The sequence below is a fragment of the Anser anser genome (assembly GCF_964211835.1).
Source record: "Anser anser genome assembly, chromosome: 22".
NCBI classification, from domain to species: Eukaryota; Metazoa; Chordata; class Aves; order Anseriformes; family Anatidae; genus Anser; species Anser anser.
This window is the reverse complement of record NC_139743.1, coordinates 7,215,529-7,234,729: the sequence shown is the minus strand read 5'-3', so window position 1 is coordinate 7,234,729 and position 19,201 is coordinate 7,215,529. Positions and strand designations below refer to the sequence as shown.

The following is a 19,201-nucleotide window of genomic DNA, read 5'->3' as shown; positions in this document are numbered from 1 at the left end:
ACACTGCATCCTCCGCCACGGCTACGGCGGAGAGAAGCAGCTTTGGTGAAAAGGGCACTTGCTAAGACACCGCTTGCTAAGGGAAGGGCAGATTTGCAGGGTTTGGGGACAAAAGCCACAGCTTTGGAGCAAGCAAACTCCTGACCCAGATTATTTACAGCACAAAGTCACCTCCTGCTGCTCTGCGTGCCCAAAGCAGGTCAAGAACAGCCACAAAGCTCCCCGTGCCCAAGAAAGCTCCCGGGGCGGTGCAAAGGGGCTGGGACCTCGCAACCTTTGGTGCTTTTGTCCCCTTCCAGTGGCAGTGCCAGCGTCCCTGCAAGCCCTACGGAGGAGCTGAGCCCAGGACAGAGGTGCCGTCGATGCAGGTGGGATGCAGCGCTGCTAACACCGAGCCACACAGGGAGCACGCGAGCCACCCCGCTGTGTTATTAATACATGAACTTTGCCACCACCCTCCCACGCTGCCTGCTGATTCTTATACCATATTGCATAATTAATCTGTCAACATTCGGTGACGAGGTATAAATATTAATAATACGATCACACACTTGGCTGTTCCTTTTAAAATTCAAACTCTGCAAAGATAAATCGTGCACTTAATCTCAGCGAGCTTTGAAGAGTATATTAGAAAGGGGGAAGGAATGAAAAGAAAAAAAAAAAAAAAGAGGATACATTTGATTTTGAAACAGGATTGCCTGCTTTTACCTGGATTTGCCCTCGCTTTATCTCGGCCTCCCCCGCAGATGCCAGTGATAGCAGCACGTGCCCAGAGGCTGGGCTGCGCCTCCTCGCTGACTGATGGCAGCGGGAGGCGGGTGCTGCACGCTGAAATGCCACCGCGCCAAGATCTCCATCCCCTAACACAGCTCCGACCCACCCACAACGCTGTGCTTTGGGACGTGCAGCTGGGAAAGGCTTCAGAAAGGGCTTTAAAAATCCCCTAAAGCAGTGCCAGAAGGGGAGAGTCCAGGGGTAAGAGTTCATCCCCGCAAAGCGTTGTGTCCTCTCGCAGTGCCACCCCGAAGAGCAAAGCTCCACTCGGGCTGGGGTTACGGCTGGGGGATCGGGAAGCTCAAAGCACCGACAGGTTTGCGCATCCCTTGAAAAACAAAACTCCGGAGGCCCTGGTTCAGTGCTCCACAAAGTGCCAGCCTTTAGGTTGTCGATGGCAGCAAGTTTCGGGGCGCTTTGCCCTCTATTCATCCTCGCAGACCCTCAGCAGGAGGGATGCTGCTCTCCTGCCCGAAGAAAGCCCGTGGTCCCGTTTATAACCGAGGTGGCACGGCAGACCAGCACCTGCCCTCCCCAGCCCTGGGGCTGACCGGGGAGCCCTGTACCTGGAGAACCCCCTCTGAACCCTCACGGAGCCACTTTCCTCTTCCACGACCTCGACATCCCACACCAAGACCTCTGCTCCACGTTACCTCCATCCAACATTCATCTCCCTTGAGAAGTTGCCTCTTCCTGAGCTTTTTCCACTCCCCACGACAAAGAAAAGTCGATGCCTACGGAACACGCCGCGAAGTTTTCCGAGGCCACCCATCACCCTTCTGCCAGCTGCAGCCTCGGCCACGCCACCGACTTTTGCCTGAGCTACCGAGTTGGCACCTTGGGGACCAGGGAAATTCTCCGCACCTCCCGTCCCACACCCCTTCATCCGAACACCCCAAGGGGTGACCCGTAAATCAGTTTGTGGGCTGACGGGAGAAGCTCCTTAGCGCAAGGAGCTCCTTTCTTGTCCGACAAGGAAAGGAAGGAAAACTCAGAGAGCCCGCCAGCCTCTGCGGCACAAGGCAAAGCGATGGCAAATGCTTCCATCAACACTCCAGTCACTTTGTTTTACGGAGTACTGAAATGAAAGGGATACTTTAGATTAAAAGATTTGTTTAATGGTCTGATTAATTCATTCCAAACAGACAGAGACTGTTCTGAGGATCTCTGTTAGCTCTTAACCTTTCCAGCTTGTTTTTTTTTTTTTTTTGTGTATAAGCGAGGATGTGTTTTAATTTAATATTCAGCGCCTGCTGCGCTCTCTCTGGGCTGGATCACATGGCTCTCCTTCTTCACACGGAGAGGGACCAAATGCTTCTTAAAATAAACACGCAGAAGCTGGTAAACAAGGAGGGTGAAAGCAGGAGGGCTCACCTGTCGGCCCGCACACGCCATGGGCAATTACCCCATTCACCCTGGTTCAGTTCACAAAATTAATTAGCGCTGAACGCTGCTGGTCCCTATTATTTATGAGTTAATGAGCAGGAGAAGCTGCAGCTCCAAGGGCAAGCGCGCCGGGATGCCAGGGGCGAGCTCCCAGCCCCCGAGGGGGAGCGGATGCCCCCTGCCATGCCACGGAGCCGGGTGTCGGGGAGGAGAGCTGGCGCCGGGGGCAGCAGAGGTGTTGCTCCTGCCTTCCCGGGGGCCTGGATCAGAGAGCAAGAGCTCTGCCCGCTCCTCAGTGCTATCACCCACAGGAGCATCTGGTCCTGCTGCCCCCAGCCCACCGATCCCCCCGGTGCCTCCTGCTCCTCCGAGGATGAGGAGTGGCCGGAGCAGGAGCCGGCGCGCGGTGCCGGGGAGGAATGATGGAGGCTCAGCCACCTGTTGGCAAAGGCCATCTCTCTAACGGCTGTCGCTGTCACGCCTGCACTCAGGGAGGCCTATCGCATCATGCCTGTCTCCTGCAGGCCCCCAGCTGCTTCTCTCTCCCTCCCTCTCAAGCTACGAAGACAGATTCGGCCTCCGACTGAAACGTCAGGCCGCTTCGCCTGGAGGAGAAGGGACAGTGACAAACGCATTTAGCAAACAGGTACAAAACGCTCTCCAAGCCCCAGATCAGACAAGCACAACGTCTTGCCCCCAATGCTGCTCCCATCCCCGCCTCCCCGACCACCCCACAGCCCGGGGACCCCGCACGGCACCACCCCACAGCAGCACTGGGGCCACAACGGGGCTCAGCAGGGCGATGGAGCCGCAGCGACGCCGAGACGATCCCAAGGCACAGCTCGAGCAGCAGGCAGGGAGAAGACAGAGAGAGACATTTAATTTCCAACCGGTGCGCTATCGCTTACGGGAGAGCACAGCTCCTGCTCTCGGTTTCACTCTTCCCCCCCTTTAGGACCGCGGAGAAATATCACCGCTCGCTCCAGGCGAGGCAGAAAGCTCCGCTGCTGAGCGCTGCACCTCCCGTGCTCAGCCCTCAGCCCTCACCAGCTCCACCGTGCCGCCCGCCTCCCCGAGACACCAACAGCTCCGTGCTGTGATGGGACCTTCCCGGGACCTTCCCGGGTCCCCCCACTGCAGGACGGCAAGCAATCGGTGACGGGGTGCTCCTGGTACACACGGGGAGCTGATGAGGGGACGCACAGAGAACCTCGACTCGGCATCACTTCACCCGGGGGCACTCACCTCGGTCCTGGTGTCCCTTTTCCAGCCCAGGAGCCTACTGGGAGCCCCCTGGGCTGTGGTGCTACGTGGGGCAGGGCAGCGTTCTGGTTATTTCTATGCTCAGCCGGCTTTTGGCGCTGCGATTCTCTTCTTCCAGGTGGCAGGGCTTTGCCTGGTCCACCGGTGTAAAACAGCCCGATGCCACCCCTGCAAGGGAAGTGTCTGCCCCTCCACGGGCACCTCGCCCAGGACCTTTGCCAAGGGACAAGGAGAAAGGGAGATGGTGGCAGGAGCCACGTCTGGCCCATCACATTAATTTAGGGGGGAATAAAGGAATGTTCATTCCAGCAGGGCTAGCTGATGGAGGACTTTTAAGGTGGGAGACGACCACAAGAAACAGACCTCCCAGTCACGCTAATTAGTGGGCTAACGAGCTACGGGTGCCGCTTCCCAGAAGCGCAACTGGAACCTGGCCAGCCTGGGAGGGTGCAGAAGCTCTGCAAAGCCTTGGGGAGGTGCAGGGGGAAAAGGGAGCAGGAGGAACAAAGCAGGAGATAGGGACAAAAAGTCCAAAACGGGCTGGTCGGTGCTCGTCTGGCTGAGCCCTGTGCCTGATCACGGCGGCGTTCCGTTTTCTTACATCTGTGCTGGGAGGACAGAGGGGCTGTGCTGGCACTCTGAGGATCTACGGATGTGTGTGTGTGCTCATGAACTTGGAAAGTGGTGTGGGAAGGGGACTGGAGGGTTTTAGGAAGGGGACTCGGCTGCCTGCATCTGCTGTACGCGAGTCCTGCGTGCCCTTGACCAGCGCAGCCTGTGCGGGCGGTCGTGCCAGCGTCCTGCCCACGTGTCTGGATACGTGCTCAGCTTTTGTGGCAAAGGGGAAACCAGCAGCCGTGTCCCCAACCTGGGCACAGACCCTGGGTGCCCAGGCTGAGCCCCCGTGGCTGGGGGAGGCAGCTGTGCCCTCATCGCTCTTTACCTCCTTTAACATCCCCCCGGACCAAATCTCATATTCAGAAAAAAAAAAAATAATCAGCTGCCCAGCCAGAAAATCATTCTACTTTATTCATACGTTTATTATTTTTGTCCCATACGCTCCCATTTTGCTGCCTTAAAAAGCAGGGGGAGGGGGGATGGGGAAATCACATTCTAGAGTTTTTGCTTCTATAAGCCTTTTCCCTTTTTTTAGCACACAACAGATGTTTCACACGTCAGTGTCTCTCTTGACAAAGGCGGCCTTTTTCTGTTGGGGAAGAAGCGTTTGGAAGGAAAATTTGCTCCTAGCTCTAGTCCCAAATTCTCCAGCTCTCCGATCCTTCTGTGCCTCCGATTAAGGAGAGCGTGTCCTCCAGGCTATCCCAGCACCCTGGGCTTCCTCCAGCAGTCCCCCAGCCTTGAGCACCACCTTTGGGGTGGTTTCTACAAAAAAAAAATGGCACAGTAATGGAAATGGCCATTAATGACAGTAAATAACTTTCATTAACTTCGACAGTAACTGTCCTAAAAGGTAAAAGGATTCCGCAATTAATGGCATAATGCTGCGCGAGACTTATAGGAGGAGAATATAATTAAATTCAAACTCTCTGGACAAAACCGCATTTAGGCTGCGCTGAAGGCACAAAGCCCCAAGTGAGCGCGGATGCTGATTGCAGTAACTGGCTGGCCATTATCAGCTTGATAAAGGGCAAAGAGAAAGGAGGTCCCTGCAGCTGTCACCTCAAAGAGGAATCGCAGTCAAAACAGTACAAAAGCACAGGACTCGGTGCCAGGACTTCTGGCTATTTTTTTGGCTCAGGGTATCTAACTTGCTTGTTTTCTCCCCATGCCTCAATCTGCTCTTATGAAAAATGGGAATGATAATAGCCGGCTAATGGTGGCATTGTTTGAAATAATAGCTCTGCTAAAACAGGTGAGCTGTCTCAGCTTGCAGAAGCGATGCTGTCAGCATTGCCTGAGACTGATTTTTTTTTGTCCTTCACAATAAATCACCGGCTCCTCTCCGCTCTGTGACAGTCAGGGAACCGAGGAGTGGTCAGCTAGCCCTGCTTCCAAAGCTCCCCCCCAAAAAGTAATAGCTACGAACTCTCAGAGCACCAGGAGAGGAAGGAGATTGGGGTTCATTCTGCCCCTCCCTCCGATGCCCGTACATTAGGATGAGATGCTTGTAGAGAAAAGCAAATTGAACTCTTCCTCCGGAAAAAAACACCGAAGGAGCACACTGTGTGCATACATCGGGGGTGGTTAAAACTCCAGGATCTGTTTTTCCTTGTCAATGACCTGGCAAGGTGTGAAAGTGCCACCGCGGGAGCCCATTTGCCCCAGACACAAAACCCCAGGATGCTCCCACCCCTCTGAGCATCCCCGCCTCGCCGGGTGCCCAAAGCACAGCGCTTCGAGACACCTCTCCTCCGGTGCAGCCGCCGTCAGCGCTGGCACCCACCCCTTCCGCAGGACGAGATAATGTGCATTATTTGCTAAAATAAGTTTGACATTAATTAGCAGGAATCGCACTGGCAAAGCCTCACACTGCGCAGCAGATGTGCCGCGGGCTCACAGCTCCTTCCCTCCCCGCTGGGTGGGCTGGGGGAAAAGCTGGAGTCACAGAGTTTGTGCTACGCGTCCAGGAAGGCTGCGTCAGGAGCGATTGTCACCACCGGTGCCAAGCCGAGACATCCTCCCAACAGCGGGCTGGATGCGTTTAAAAGAGACGGGTTGGGGAAGAGACAGATGTCGCCCGTGATAGACAAGGTGACGGCGGGGGACGGCTGGCACCAGGGCTCTCTGTTCCCTGCGGGAGATGCGGGCTGGGGACACGGCCGTTTGACTTCCCCCAGAAAGTGGGCTGTGAGCGATCGAAGCGCTCGTCTGAACGCGCTTGTTTTCTCCAGAACATCAGCCTCACATTCAGGCAAGCCACTTCAATCCCTCTTCCTCCGTGCTCGATAAACCCCGGTCCATAAAATTTATTGCATGCTTCTAGATGACAAGTGCAGGAAAAATACCCAGTGCTGGGGCCTCGCCTCGTGTAGACAACCTTTACAGATGGCACTGCCACGGCTGATTTACATGAGACTAGAGGCAGGCCAGACCTCAGCACTGAAAAATCCCATACCTGGGTGCAAAGCAACCCCTTTGTCTCCACGGCCCCATTTTGCTGGCAGGCTCGTTTGGGACAAGGGCTCCAATCCAGCCACAGCTTCCTGCAGAAAGCTACCGCACGGCCAGGTCCTTCAGAGAACAGCTTGTAATGACCTGCACAAGGCCGCACATCACTGCACAACCCACATCCATCCTCCCCTGTATGGGAACCATACGTAACACACACAGCCCAGGGCAGCTGGAGGGCAGCGATGGCAGGAAACCTCTCCGTGAGCCCAGAAAAGCTGCTGGAGGACCTGCTGCTACCTCTCATTTATGGACCGTAAAAAGGAGATCGGTCCTCACGCGTTACATGCCTGGTGAAGCTGAAAGGGGACGGTCAGCCCCGTGGGAAGGGCACGCTCTCTCCATGCCCAAGGAAGGGAGGCGAGAGAGATGCTGCTGGTGGTACGAGACAGAATAAGACAGCGTCCACCAGTGCTGAGAAAAGCGCGAGGACCCAAAACGATGGGGATATCTGCAGCCCAGGGCATGGCACGGACCTAGAGCTCCTGGGGAAGGAGGGAGCAAAACCGTGGGGGTCAGCACTGAAGGATGCAGCACCACTGCACTGGGAGATGCGGTCCCTTCCCTCTGATCCGCACCAAAACCCCAGAAGCGAGAGCTGGGAGAGCAGCACGAAGCCTGCCATGCTCCATCCCCTCCCGAAGCTGCACCTTGCAACCCTAAGCTTATTAACAAACAACAGGAGAGGATCCTATAATCATTAAGGCTGGAAAAACTCCACAACATCAATGTTCCCAGCAGGCAAGGACCCAAACCATGCACGGTCCCGAGGTGAGCTGACCACAGCGCTGTCCCCGCGAGGCTGGTGGTGGTGGTGACCTCCTCCACCCATCCTCACGCTGTCCTCAGCCACAGGGGGAGGTAGGGGCTGGGGCAGCGGGGAGGTGGAAGGACGAAGGGGAAGAAATAAGGAAAAGAAAAAAGAAAACAACAAGAACAAGCTACGCCACGGTGAATGGAGTGGAAAGCTTTCCGAAGGAGCCATGTTTGTCACATTAAAGTGAGTGAAAGGCAGGCGCGGGCGCTTCCCTGCCTGTCAAGTGCGTTTGTCTCCGGTCCCGGGAATTTTCATTATTCATTACTTGCCCGGTGTGGACAGCAACACGAGCGCGAGGCTCTGTCTAATCCCCCTCTGATAATGTATTTCTGATAAGCATGACGGAGCCGATGCTGCCAACCGGATTCACATTTCCAGCGTAAAAGTGCCACTTAGAGGAGGCAGGCACTGCGAATTTAGACGGGGGATAAGGGGAGGTGTGGGCTGACGGGTCCCAGGGTGAGGGCGAGGAGCAGCGACGTGGGTGCGGGGACAGAGGTGGCATCCACAACGCCACCTGTGGGGCAGGGACGGGTGGCAGGGCTCTGCCCAGCTGCTGGCGGCGAGGATGCTCGCTTTGCACCGGTATTACGGGGGCTGCAGGGGAGGTCTGACATGCTTTAAATACGGGAAGGGTCTTGGGTTGGTTTCTGTCTGATACAAGCCACGGCTCCCCTCCACAGCACAGTCTTCAAGGAAGCAGAGGCCAAAAAAAGCCACCCGAGACACAAGTCAGAGCTCCAGAGGAGCACCGCGCGTAGAGAGCGTTCTGCTTTGGCACCTGCCTGGGGTCCACGTCCACCAGCAATTATCAGGCCTCGGATCAACCTCATTGACTCCGCTACTACCACGGTGCAACGCTACAGCACTGGACCATTAATATTTATCAGGCTTCGTATGAGGAAAAATGGCCTGTATGATCCGTTCTGTGTAATTTATGTCATGTATTTTAACAGAGGGTCATGGCAGAAGCCAGATAACAGTAACCTTGTCAACTAGTGAGATTTATAGCTTGGTTAAGACACATGTAAAGGTAGGATATTATTCCAACCCGTAAGTATCCGAAGTGTGAAAACTCTAAGGAAGAAGTATAGATGCCAGAGGGCTGAAACTCTGGCTATTTGAGAGAGAGAGAGAATTTAGGTCAAGTATAAATATGGAAAAAGTTCTCGGTGCCGAGATCTGCACGGCTGTGCTAGGATCTCCGGGGAGGAAGGAGGAGATGCTCCATTGTTTTCGACATCTCAAACTAGACCGGACTGAGTACTAAATATTATATATGGTAGAGAGGAGCTTGTGTGCTAGCAAGGGGATAGACTAAAATACAACCTCGCTATGAAAAATGGCAATGGGAAAAACACCGCCTTCCCATCCTGCTCCAGCAAGCAGCTCCCCGTACATGTCGGGAGCTGGATCGGCCGGCTTGAGGGGGCACAGGCAAGTTTGTAATGCTTTCTCAGCCCTGCAGAGTCGACGCAAGCGGGAGTTGGAGCCTCCTGACTGCTGCGTGCTGGACGGCATCGCTGCTGCACAGAGCCCGGGGTTGCTGGCACTGTCGGTCATTTCGGCACGGCGGGTCTCAGACCAAGGGTCGAGGCGATCTGCTCCTATCATCTAGTGACCCTTTTGGCACCTTTGTGCAAATACCAGGCACCAGCTCCTCCAGGAGAAGGGTTGAAAAACATAAGCGAGCCCCAGAGGATGAGTACCTCCCTGCAGAGGCCGCGGGAGAAGCCCACCTTCCCAGCTCCCTTCTCGCAGGGATCATAGCTTTGCCACAGCAGCTCTTTAAGAGCTTCCCTCGCTAACAAGCTGCTCTTGTTTTCATGTGGTGGAATGGCTTAATCCTGTATATGATAACATCCCCAACAAGCAAGTGCATTAAACTGTGACAGCTTTTCACTGACCTAAGCAATTGCATTACGAAAACGCCATTAGCGTCTCTCTCTTCTCCATCTAATCCCCCCTCCTCCCTCCGCCTGTTCCTTGGCCAGTAAAAGCTATGCTCAATACCACTATTAAATTACCCTTAGAAATACGCTCCTCAAAGAAAATCAATGCACATGTGTTTTAACACTTGTCACAAATAGATCAACTGGGCAATCAAACATATATTATTCCGCCAGAGGTTTAAATAAAGAGGAGGGCCACATGTGGGCGGCGTGCTCGCAGGCAGACCGTGCTTGGAGCTCCTCCCGGGCTGCTTCGGTGCCCGGTTGTGCCCCCAGCTCCTTCCAGACCTGCTCTCACGGTGAGGCCACGTGTGGTATGAAAAGGGTGCATGGGCAAAGGGTCGAACCCCAGTGCACCACTGCTCATTGCGCCTCGTTTCCCAGCGAGGGCGATGCACACCTGGGAGCGTGAAGCCTGGCACGAGCACTGCCGATGCTCCCCTTCGCAGCGTCGGGCTGCACGGGCGCTGCGGCACGGGCTCGCTTGTGCCCCACGCCCTTCTCCCCGTCCCCTTGCTGCATTACGTGCTGCCAGTGGGACAGTTGTTGCTGCGAGCACGGCTCCAGACGAAGGGCCATCACTGACGGCGTGCGTGGGGAAGACGCACGCAGGTCTGAAGTGCCTGATAAATACATCGTGAGCCTCGAAATCTATTCCTACTGTGAAGACATTTGCTGACACTATTTTTACTTCAACATCATTTTCTCTCTCGCTTTTTTTTTTTCCCCCTGTCTTTTTTCCTTGGTCAAATCAGGACAGAGACGGATTTCTTGCCGACTAATTAAAGCCCCACATGTTAATGAACTCCCAACACTTTACTGCCTCAGAGTGTCTGCAGCCCCACAGGAAATTAATAAGAACTTTAATCACGAAGAGACTTGAAAGGTCAGTGCCTGCTATGGGTCTCCAAACACAGAAGGCAACAGAATCATATCGTATTTTAAAAACACCCCGCCGAGAAGCCGGGGGGCTGAGGACAGAGACGAAATTAGAGGCAGAAATGAGAGATGCAGCTGCCGCCATGGGGCGAGGGAAAAGCAGGACGGGGGAGGCTGTAATCACACGCTCGCCTTTGTCTTCTGTTTAATCTGCTGTACCTCTGGTACTTCTCTTTTCCCCTGTGCAAGGCCAGGTTACACGTGATCTATCCGCTTAAGAGTAACCCTTTAGCAGCCCACCCGACGTCTCGTCTCGTGACCTTCCTCTCCATCTGCCTGCTAAATGAGCCCTCTCCAGTTTTCCCTTCCTGGCTATTTGCGTGCGTCTTCCTAAAGCTCCTTTTGAGATATTAGGTGGCTACCTAGATAAATTGACACCGCAAGCAGACGCTCCGGATGGGCCAATTACCGAATTAATCCATAACACCTACCCGGCTACAGTAGCTGGCTGTTTACAGCAGCCACCAGAGCAGATGCATTATCCGGTCATCCCTCAGCACTGACACCAGCTCCTCGCGCAGTATCAGTTCAGCATCGCAAGCACCAGCTCCGCGATGCATTTTTAGCCCAACCCAGGCAAAACCCTAATGTTTGGAGGACTTCAGCTTGAGAAGCATCTGCAAGAAGAGGTGCAAAATCAGGCGCATACTCAGCCCACCGCAGATTTTCCCGTCCACCCCAGTGGGAGCACCTAGAGAAAAAATCTCCTGGTCACAGCCATGAATCCAGACCTGGTCCGGGCACGTAGAGTTGCCCACGGTGCAGGAGACAACACAGGCTGAGGCTCGAAGCACAAGTCAGGAGAGACTCAGCCTTCCCAAACTGGACAGCCACATCCAGCTAAAGCCCCTTGGGCTGGCTTTAGGACCGTCAAAGGGAAGAGGCTTGAGAAAACTATTACTGAGCAGGCAGCTCCTGCTGGCCCCTCCAAACCCCTCTGAGAGGGGCCGGCAGCTCCCCACTCCTCCTGTCACCCCAGTTTCTCTGTCCCCTGCACCTCCATGATGCCATTTCCTACCTGCTTGGTTGGAAAAGATTCAGTGACTGGTCACAGATCCATGGCCCACTGCAGGGAGAGAAAATCATCCCTGGGGGTGTCTGCCATCCCTGCAAACTTCTCTCCTCTACCTCTTTAACCCCTTGCTGCCTGCACTCCTTAGTTGCTTTCACATCGGGTGCTCCTTGGGACAGGATTAGGAGGGACGAGATGGATGCAACTCCCCCAGGACTGTTCCCAGCACCCTCCGTGGGATGTTTTCTCTGGTCCTGCTTTAATCAGCAGCCGTTCGCCCCTTGCCTCCCTCTACCCACACAAGCTGCTTGCAATTCCCGTGTCAAGGAGAAGCGAGGCCATAAGGAAAGCCAAACAGGAGCCAGTTTCCACTGCAAGCTGGAAGGAGGCCCTTCCGTCCTGAGGTCCACAAGCTAAACCCCAGGGGGAAGGAGCCCCCAGGGTTACTGCTGGGCTCCACCTTCTTCCCTCGAGCTCAAAGGCTCTTCTGTCAGGCAGGTTAGAGCTGAGCACCACTGTGCTGCCCATCCCAGCACCATCCTCTTGGAGGCACGGCGCTGGATGAGGCCGATCAACACTCCGTTTCTCTCCAGCACTTCCCTGGCCTCATTTTGCCTCGTGGATCCTCATCCCCTCTTGGGACTGGGCCCCATCTACAGAGATAACTGGGAACAAACCCTCCGTGTCCTCCGCCTGCAGGAGCCAGCTGGCTGCTGCTCCAAAGGCAGCCTCCGCAGGGTGCACACGGGGAGCAGGAGAGACCCCGCTGCCTTCCCAAGTCTTTCCTCATCTCCAGGCCAGCCCCAGCTTCCCCTTTCATTTCCAGACAGATTTCATCTGACAGCACTCTACAAAGCAGAAGGAGAAGCGACCACCAGAGCAACAATATGAGAACCATCCCTCCAAAGACATAGCTGGGGATGTGACGGCTGCACCCGCTGCTCACCGCTAACATTGCTCCAACCCCATCCCCGCTCTGCCTCGAGCCCCCCAGTTCCCATTCCTGCCATCATTTTATTTGCTCTCATTCCCACCCTGCCCACGTTAGCCACGGGGCACGCAAACCACATGGAGAGGGCAGGAGAACCCAAACCCATGGGAGAAGTGGGTAGCAAGCTTTGCCAGCCGTAACATCCCTCCCTCCATCTGCGGCAGGGGATGGCTTCCTTTTGCTGCCGACGGCACCAATGTTGGCCTCCCAAAGAACTGGGATATATATATATATATATATATATGCACACACATATATATACACACTCATAGCTATATATATATATAAAAAGAAGAACGACCCGCTTAATGAGCTCTGATACCCTCCTTGTAAAGAGTGGGAAATTATCTGCGAGTCTAGGAATATCTTCATTAAAAATGCATTTAGCTGTGGAGCACTACGAAAGAGAGACCTGTAATACATGAAAGATTAGCCCCAGATTGCTGATTGGGCTCTTTCACATCGTTATGGTAATTAGGCTCGCGTGCTGTTGTGCTGACTCCGACACTTTGCCGGGCTCGCCTTTGTCTGGGATTTAAGGTGGATTTTCCCCCTGTTCCTCGCCCCTTCTCCCTTCCCCACCAGTAACTCCCTCTCTGGTGGTCCTGCCCCGGCCAAGGAGCAGGCTCGACCTCGGCTCCTGACTATGCAAAGTGCTCCCATCCAATTCACCTGCGCTCCCCGGCTGCCTCTGCCCACCCCAACCTGCCTCGCATGGAAGAGAGAGAAGAAATTACTGCTAATTACAAGGTGTGAGTGGATATTACAGCTCTCAATCTGCTTGCCCCTGAAACCAAATAAAAATGCAACTTAATCAGCCGATTATTAAAAGAGGGAATAAACAAACTGCGATGCATGCTCGTCCTCCCCAGCACACGAGCGCTGAGCACTGTGCCCTCTTGGATCAAGCCTCCGGAGCAGGACTCGTGTCTGAGGGCATCACCCGCTAAATCGTGCGAAATTATCACCCAGAATCGTGTAGTTCTGGCAAGACCCTGACTCCTGCCTGGAAATCTGGCTTCGGGGCTCAAGCTGTGTCCCACCCTCCGACTTTATGCAAACTTTTTGCTCGAACCAGACCGACGCAGGCCACGAGCAGTCCCTGGGGCGCAGAGATTTCGGAAACCTCCCCTTGCCACCAGCTGCCGGAGCTCCTCTGGGGCAGTGAGGGGCTTGGAACAAGCAACAAGGTGCTGTCTTCTCCCCGCTAACCTCTAAATAAGAGGTTCATGCCTCTCCACGGCCTCCAGCCCGGGTATAACGCCTCCCTGGTGACCGCGAGCTGGAGCCAGCCCTTATCATCACACACTAATCCCAGCCAGGAGCCCCCCGCCCTGTTGCTCACCCCCTTATCTCTCGCTCCCCTATCTTCCCACCTTCGATGTCCCCCAGCCTAATCCAGCTCCGAGCCTGGGGGTCACAGCGGAGCCCCTGGCCTTGTGTTAACCTTACGGCACCGGGGCAGGGTTGGAAACTTTCCTGCTGCGCTCCGAGCCTGTGACTCAGACTAATAATAGACAGGAACAATCATAAATTAATCTTCTCTTCCATCTCTGCCTTTCTCATACATGTATTGATGTGTTTCTATAGCCCCTCCGCATCCTCCCTCCTCTCTATTCATTCATCTATCCCCTGGCATGTCCTTTAATTACCTACCCATTAGGTTTCCTCTTTCCTGGCTGCACTCTTTATCCCCTCCCTGATTACTGTGGGGAATATGCTTTAACCCCGGGACAGAGCACGGGGGAAGGCTCAGGCAGGTATCCAAGTGTAGGGGAGATGCTGTGCTCCACGCTCCCTGCGAGGGCTCCAGAAATTCCCTCCTGCAGGCAAAAAGCCTCTGATTAACTGGAGGAGCTACTGTCACAGCTGTCACCCCCCCAAGGGGATGCTCTTGGGGCAGGATGGGCCCCCTGTCTGCTACAAACCTCCACCAGGAAGGGGAAAGCCAAGCCAGAGCTACCGTAAGGACACAGCTTTGCAAACCCATGCTTGTCCCTTCCTCATCTCCTGACCGCTTCAAAGCCCTCTGCAAACCCACATCTCCTCTGAGACCTCGCAAATAAGCCACAGCAAGCAAGGAGGCTGCAACGGAGGTGCCTGGCCTTTGCCAGGTGCTTGCAAAGAGAGCCCAGGCTGCGTGGAGCTCTGCTGTCCCTGCACGGTGTCAGGAAACCGTGGTGGGTGCTGACACAGCGTCTGTCTTCGGAGCAGATGAAACTTTTCCAGAGCTCAGCCCCCGGAGTCAGTGTTCATGCCCAAAAAGCACAGCAGAGGCTCTCTGTGAACAACACCACCGCCACAAATAAAACCAAGCACCAGCAGGATGACAGCTGTAATGAACCAGTGCATACGTCCCACTTGGAGGTTTCGGAGAGGCTGTTCAGCTGCTGATGACTGATGACATTTGGGTTTCAGCGAGACAGTTTGCACAGGAAATCTGCAGAGCAGCCAGTTTGACGACACCCCCTCCACTTCCCCTCGTAATTGCTTAATAAGCATTGTGTCGCAGCAGCCTGGGTTGCTGCGTGCACATCCAGCGGTGTGGGATAACACCACGCCGGGGTGCTGACGGTTACAGACTCATAAAAGGACCTCGTGAAGCCACCTGTCCCGTGCTCCATCATCGTGCCAACTGCAGCCATCCTGTCCTCTGCAGGTATCTGCCCACGATGCTCTCACAAGCCCCCAGCAGCAAGGCTCACGAACCTCTCTTGCTGCCTTTCCCAGGACTTTGTGATGCTCGCCACCAGGGAGATTCTGTTCCCAAATATCTAACCTTGATCTTCCCCACTGCAAATTAATCCAGCTCCTCCCTGCGCTGTCTCACGGTGGACGTGGAGAGCGATCGATCAGCCTCTTTTCTGTAACAACTCCTGACATGTTGGAAAAACTGAGATCACATCTCCCTCTTCCGCCGTCGGGTCCTGCGGGCAGCACCGGGAGCTCGCCCCGAGCCCTGCTCCTCTCGGGGTTTGGCATCGCACAAAACATCCGGCCCTGCTCCATCCCTCCTCTGCCACGCAGGGATGCACTGGGGGCTGAAGGATGTGCGGTGGGGAGGTATATGGGAAGCTAATTTCCGACAGATCAGAAGGTCAGTGATAGCTTGGGCAACAGAAAGGCTTCAAAAAGCATCACTTGGCCCCCCACGCACGCACAACCTTATCTTCCCCCACCCTCGTGTTCCTCCCACCCACTCGCCCTTTCTTGCTGGAGGGTAGCAGTACCTGCTCCCATCCTCCTCCTCCTCCTATGACAGCCTGTGCCCATGCAGAGCTTGGCTCCTGGGGCCGTGTCCCAGCCCTGTACCCGTGTCACCGCAGCTCGGCACCGCTGCAGCCACCGGGATGTCGGAACGAGCCCGAGCGGCTCCGGCAGGAGCTGCTATTTATACCCCAGGGACTGATGAGCAGCATGGGAGAGCACAATGGGGAGCAGCAGCAGCAGCCTGATTACCAAGGGATATTTTTAGAGCGCGCAGGGGGTGTAGCCGAGCCCTTTTTCCCCGTGGCAGAGGGTTTTCATCACCGCCCTCTCCTCCCCAAGCCACACACACACCGTTGGCTGACGGCACGTCGCCGCTGCTCGGTGCCTTGTGCATCCATCTGCTGCTAGCCCCCGCCTGACACCTCCCCGGTGCTCACGGCAGCGAATAGGTAAATCGCTGCAATCAGGCCTCAAAAAGCCACCTCCGTCCCTCCATGCACGTGTCCCTGCAAAATAAAGTGACGGGAGGTGAATAAAGGGCAGAGCTGATGTGCCCCGCGCTCAGCCGGCAGAGCTGGAGCCAAAACACCGCCCTGGCACCCGCTGCTCCTTGAGCCAGAGCTGGGCACGAGCGTGGGAACCCAGCAAAAAAAAAATAAACATCTCCAGTCAAAGGGGAGGCATCGGCCCTCATAAACCCCCAGGTGACAGGCTGGCCTTCCATCGCGGCTTAATCACAGGCAGACAGGAGCTGCTATTTGCAGGCACATTAACACAGCTGTGTCAACTTCTAGGTGAATCAGCTTTGCTTCATCAGACACATCAACAGACTCAGCACTGCCATCTCCTCTCCTGCTCAGATTTATTTTAATTGCAAGCTGCAAATAGCATTCTCTCTCATTTTCCTACCCACATCCATCTGGAAATATCTTTCAGATCTTCTGCTCTTGCATTGCCTGCTTTTTTAGCACTCTCCTCTTTCCCACCTTGCCTCGTTCCAGATTTGGGCTCAGGTTTGCAGAAGGGATCGGTGAGTTAGGAAGGAGAAGGACTTGGGCTGTGGCAGCCTGCTACTTTGTGCTTTCTCACAGACCAGCACCTGTAAAAGCATCTCAAAGTGGGCACTTTCTGACCAGGGCCTCAAAAATAGCTCCCCAGAGGATGTGAGCGACCTAATCGTGTCTGTCTCCCATGGGTGCCAGCCTTCCTGGACATTCAGAGCCACGCAGGTGCTCGCCTCGTGCACATCTCAGCCCCACGTTAAAGATGCCGGACACCCAACAGACTCCATCAGCGTGAAAAACGCCAGCCCGGCATCTCCAAAAACCAGGCTGCGCAGACATAAGGCGGATAACCAGGGGCTGGGGGTCCCCCAGCTGCCCAGGCACAACCAGCCACACCAAAACCTCTCCAGAAGGGTTTCGCACCCCTCGGCCACCCTAAGGAAGGCGGCTGCCAACACGAAGCTCCCTGTGAATCCATCAGCTCCTCCCTGCTTCCTTCCTCCCCTGGCTGCACAGGAGCTTGTCCTTGGACACCTCTTGCGGGCAGCAAATTAATCCCAGCAATCAATCCTTAATCGGAGCCACCGGGGAAGGGGGCCGAGGCGGGCCAGGCTCTGCTCCCATTTAAGTCAGACAAACGCAGGCCCGTGGAGCGACCCGAGAGCCGGCGAGATACGGCGCGGCACGCAACCGCGCGGCACCAGAAGCCAAGCGCGGCCCCAGCACCTGGCCGGTGTTTTCCTGGCTCCGGCAGAAATGTTATTAGCAAAGAGACAAGGGGAGAGAAAGTACGCCGGGTGCTAGCCACCCGGCCGGCCTTGCTAAGGGAATGCAGCGGTTAGATAGGGCTTTTCCCATTACAGCTCGTTAATGACTTGCCATTGTCCTCCCGTGCTCGGGGAGGCAGGGAGGGCAGAATCTCTCGGGCTGATTGCGGAGGTGTCCTGGAATCGCCACACAAAGCCCGCGCTGGTAATTAAAGGCTGCTCCTTCCCGTTTCTTAAGCGGGCCGGTTGGCAACGAAATCCATTCTGTCAAGAATTGCATTTCCCCTTATATACATATATTTAAATGCAATTATTTGCGAAATAAGGAACGGCCCCACTCTGCAGGCATTTTAAAAGTGCTCCATGCTGGGCCCCATCATTCCGAAGCGTATGTCTATTTTTAATGTCCTTAATGCAGCCTCCAGCCTCCTCCAGCTGATGAAGGTTTATTTCTTCCTTGCTTTCAGCTGCGGCATCCAAGCCCACCCTGAATTACGGGAGCTGTAACCCACGTGCCCAACCGAGGCTACTAACCTGCTTATTTTAATTCTCCGTGACACCAGCTATAGATGTGCACTGTGAAACTCGTGATCCTGTGATTTCTAGCAGCCCTCTTCAGGGACCGCACGAACACGCTGCTGCCAAACACGACCGACCTACTCGTAAACTGCGCTGCCTCCTCGTGCAGAGAGGAGATCATCGCCTTTACGGGGGTTTTGCACCACGCCGCCTCCCGGCTCTTTGTAGCTGCTGTAAAAACCCTACAGCACGCATCTGCACACGGGCAGAGGAGCAGTGGGAAGGCAGATTGGAGACCCAGCACCTCTGCTGTGCGGGCAGAAGGATGCAACCAGGGGGGGAACATCCCCACGGCCAAGCTGTGCCCCTCCAGGAGACGGAGCCGATCCCGGCAGGCAGCAGACCCTCTGCTGACCCCGCCACGTCCCCAAAAAGTCAGCGGGGTTTGCCCAGCACAAATCCGTCCCGCTGCGAGGAGCACAGCCATGCTGTGCAGCCCCGGTGCCTCGGTCCCTGTAGACTACTAGAGCAGCCTGCCATGGCTGCCTTTAATAACTTCGCAATCAGGTTTAAATTGCCACTGAAAAAGGTTTATAAAAGTTTGTGTTGCCTGCTAATTAAATCCATACAAATGCCGGCTCGGCATTAATTTACTGTAAAATTAGCGTGAGGCTACAGCGGGTTATTTGCGAGAAGCTTGCCCACGCTGAACCACCAGCGAGCAGCAGCTGACCTTGGGAATTATCTCCCCAAAGCCTCCCTGCCACAGATCAGATGCAGCTATTCTTCGAGGTGCCACATGCAAATATTGTTGCTTTTCAATTATTTGGCGTCCGATCCAAAGGCTTGGAGACAGCGACTAATTAAAATCTAATTGAAATAAAATTATTTCCAATTCCGACGCCTTTCATCTCCTCCCCGACCAAAGGTTCCTTGTCTCGTGGACTGCCTGTCCCTGGTCCCGGCTGCTCCTTAGCTCTGCAAACAGCCCACGTGCCACGGCACAGCTCTGCCCTGTGGTGGTGCTGGGGGGTTTGCTCCAGCCCAGGAACCTCACTGGAGCCTCCCCAGGGAGCACAGGGGGTGTTGGACAGGTGTTGGCTCTACGGAGGCGCAGGGAACCCAAGGAGGAGCAGCTCTGCAGCGAGCATTTAATTAAAAGCTGCCTTCCAGAAGTTTGGAAACTGAAGCGGTTTTGCCTGGAGGACTCAGCCTGGGGGCCTCCTCTGGCCACGCAGCGGGGTGGGCGCGGAGCAGGCTGCACAACCCACCCAGGTTTCGCTCTGAAAAGTGAGGGGGGGAAGAAAAGCATCTGCATAATTCCAGCAGAGGTGGCAGAAATGGCTTCCCGATATAGCCGCGCCTCGGCCGCCAAATATAGAACTGGACACACTGTATAAAACCCAATTACTACTGTGAAAACCTCTCTCAGACATAC

At 55.1% G+C, this 19,201-nt stretch overlaps 1 protein-coding gene and 1 long non-coding RNA gene across 6 annotated transcripts in view; one reads left to right on the top strand and one right to left on the bottom strand.

The window, feature by feature from the left end:
• OPCML (opioid binding protein/cell adhesion molecule like) overlaps positions 1-19,201 on the bottom strand; it is a 342,553-nt gene that overhangs the window by 48,699 nt on the left and 274,653 nt on the right. The gene's annotated exons all lie outside the window — the stretch shown is intronic.
• On the top strand, positions 8,503-17,814 carry LOC310885367. Its single transcript, XR_014574749.1, has 2 exons — positions 8,503-17,449; positions 17,712-17,814. It is a non-coding gene; the product is annotated as an uncharacterized lncRNA (long non-coding RNA).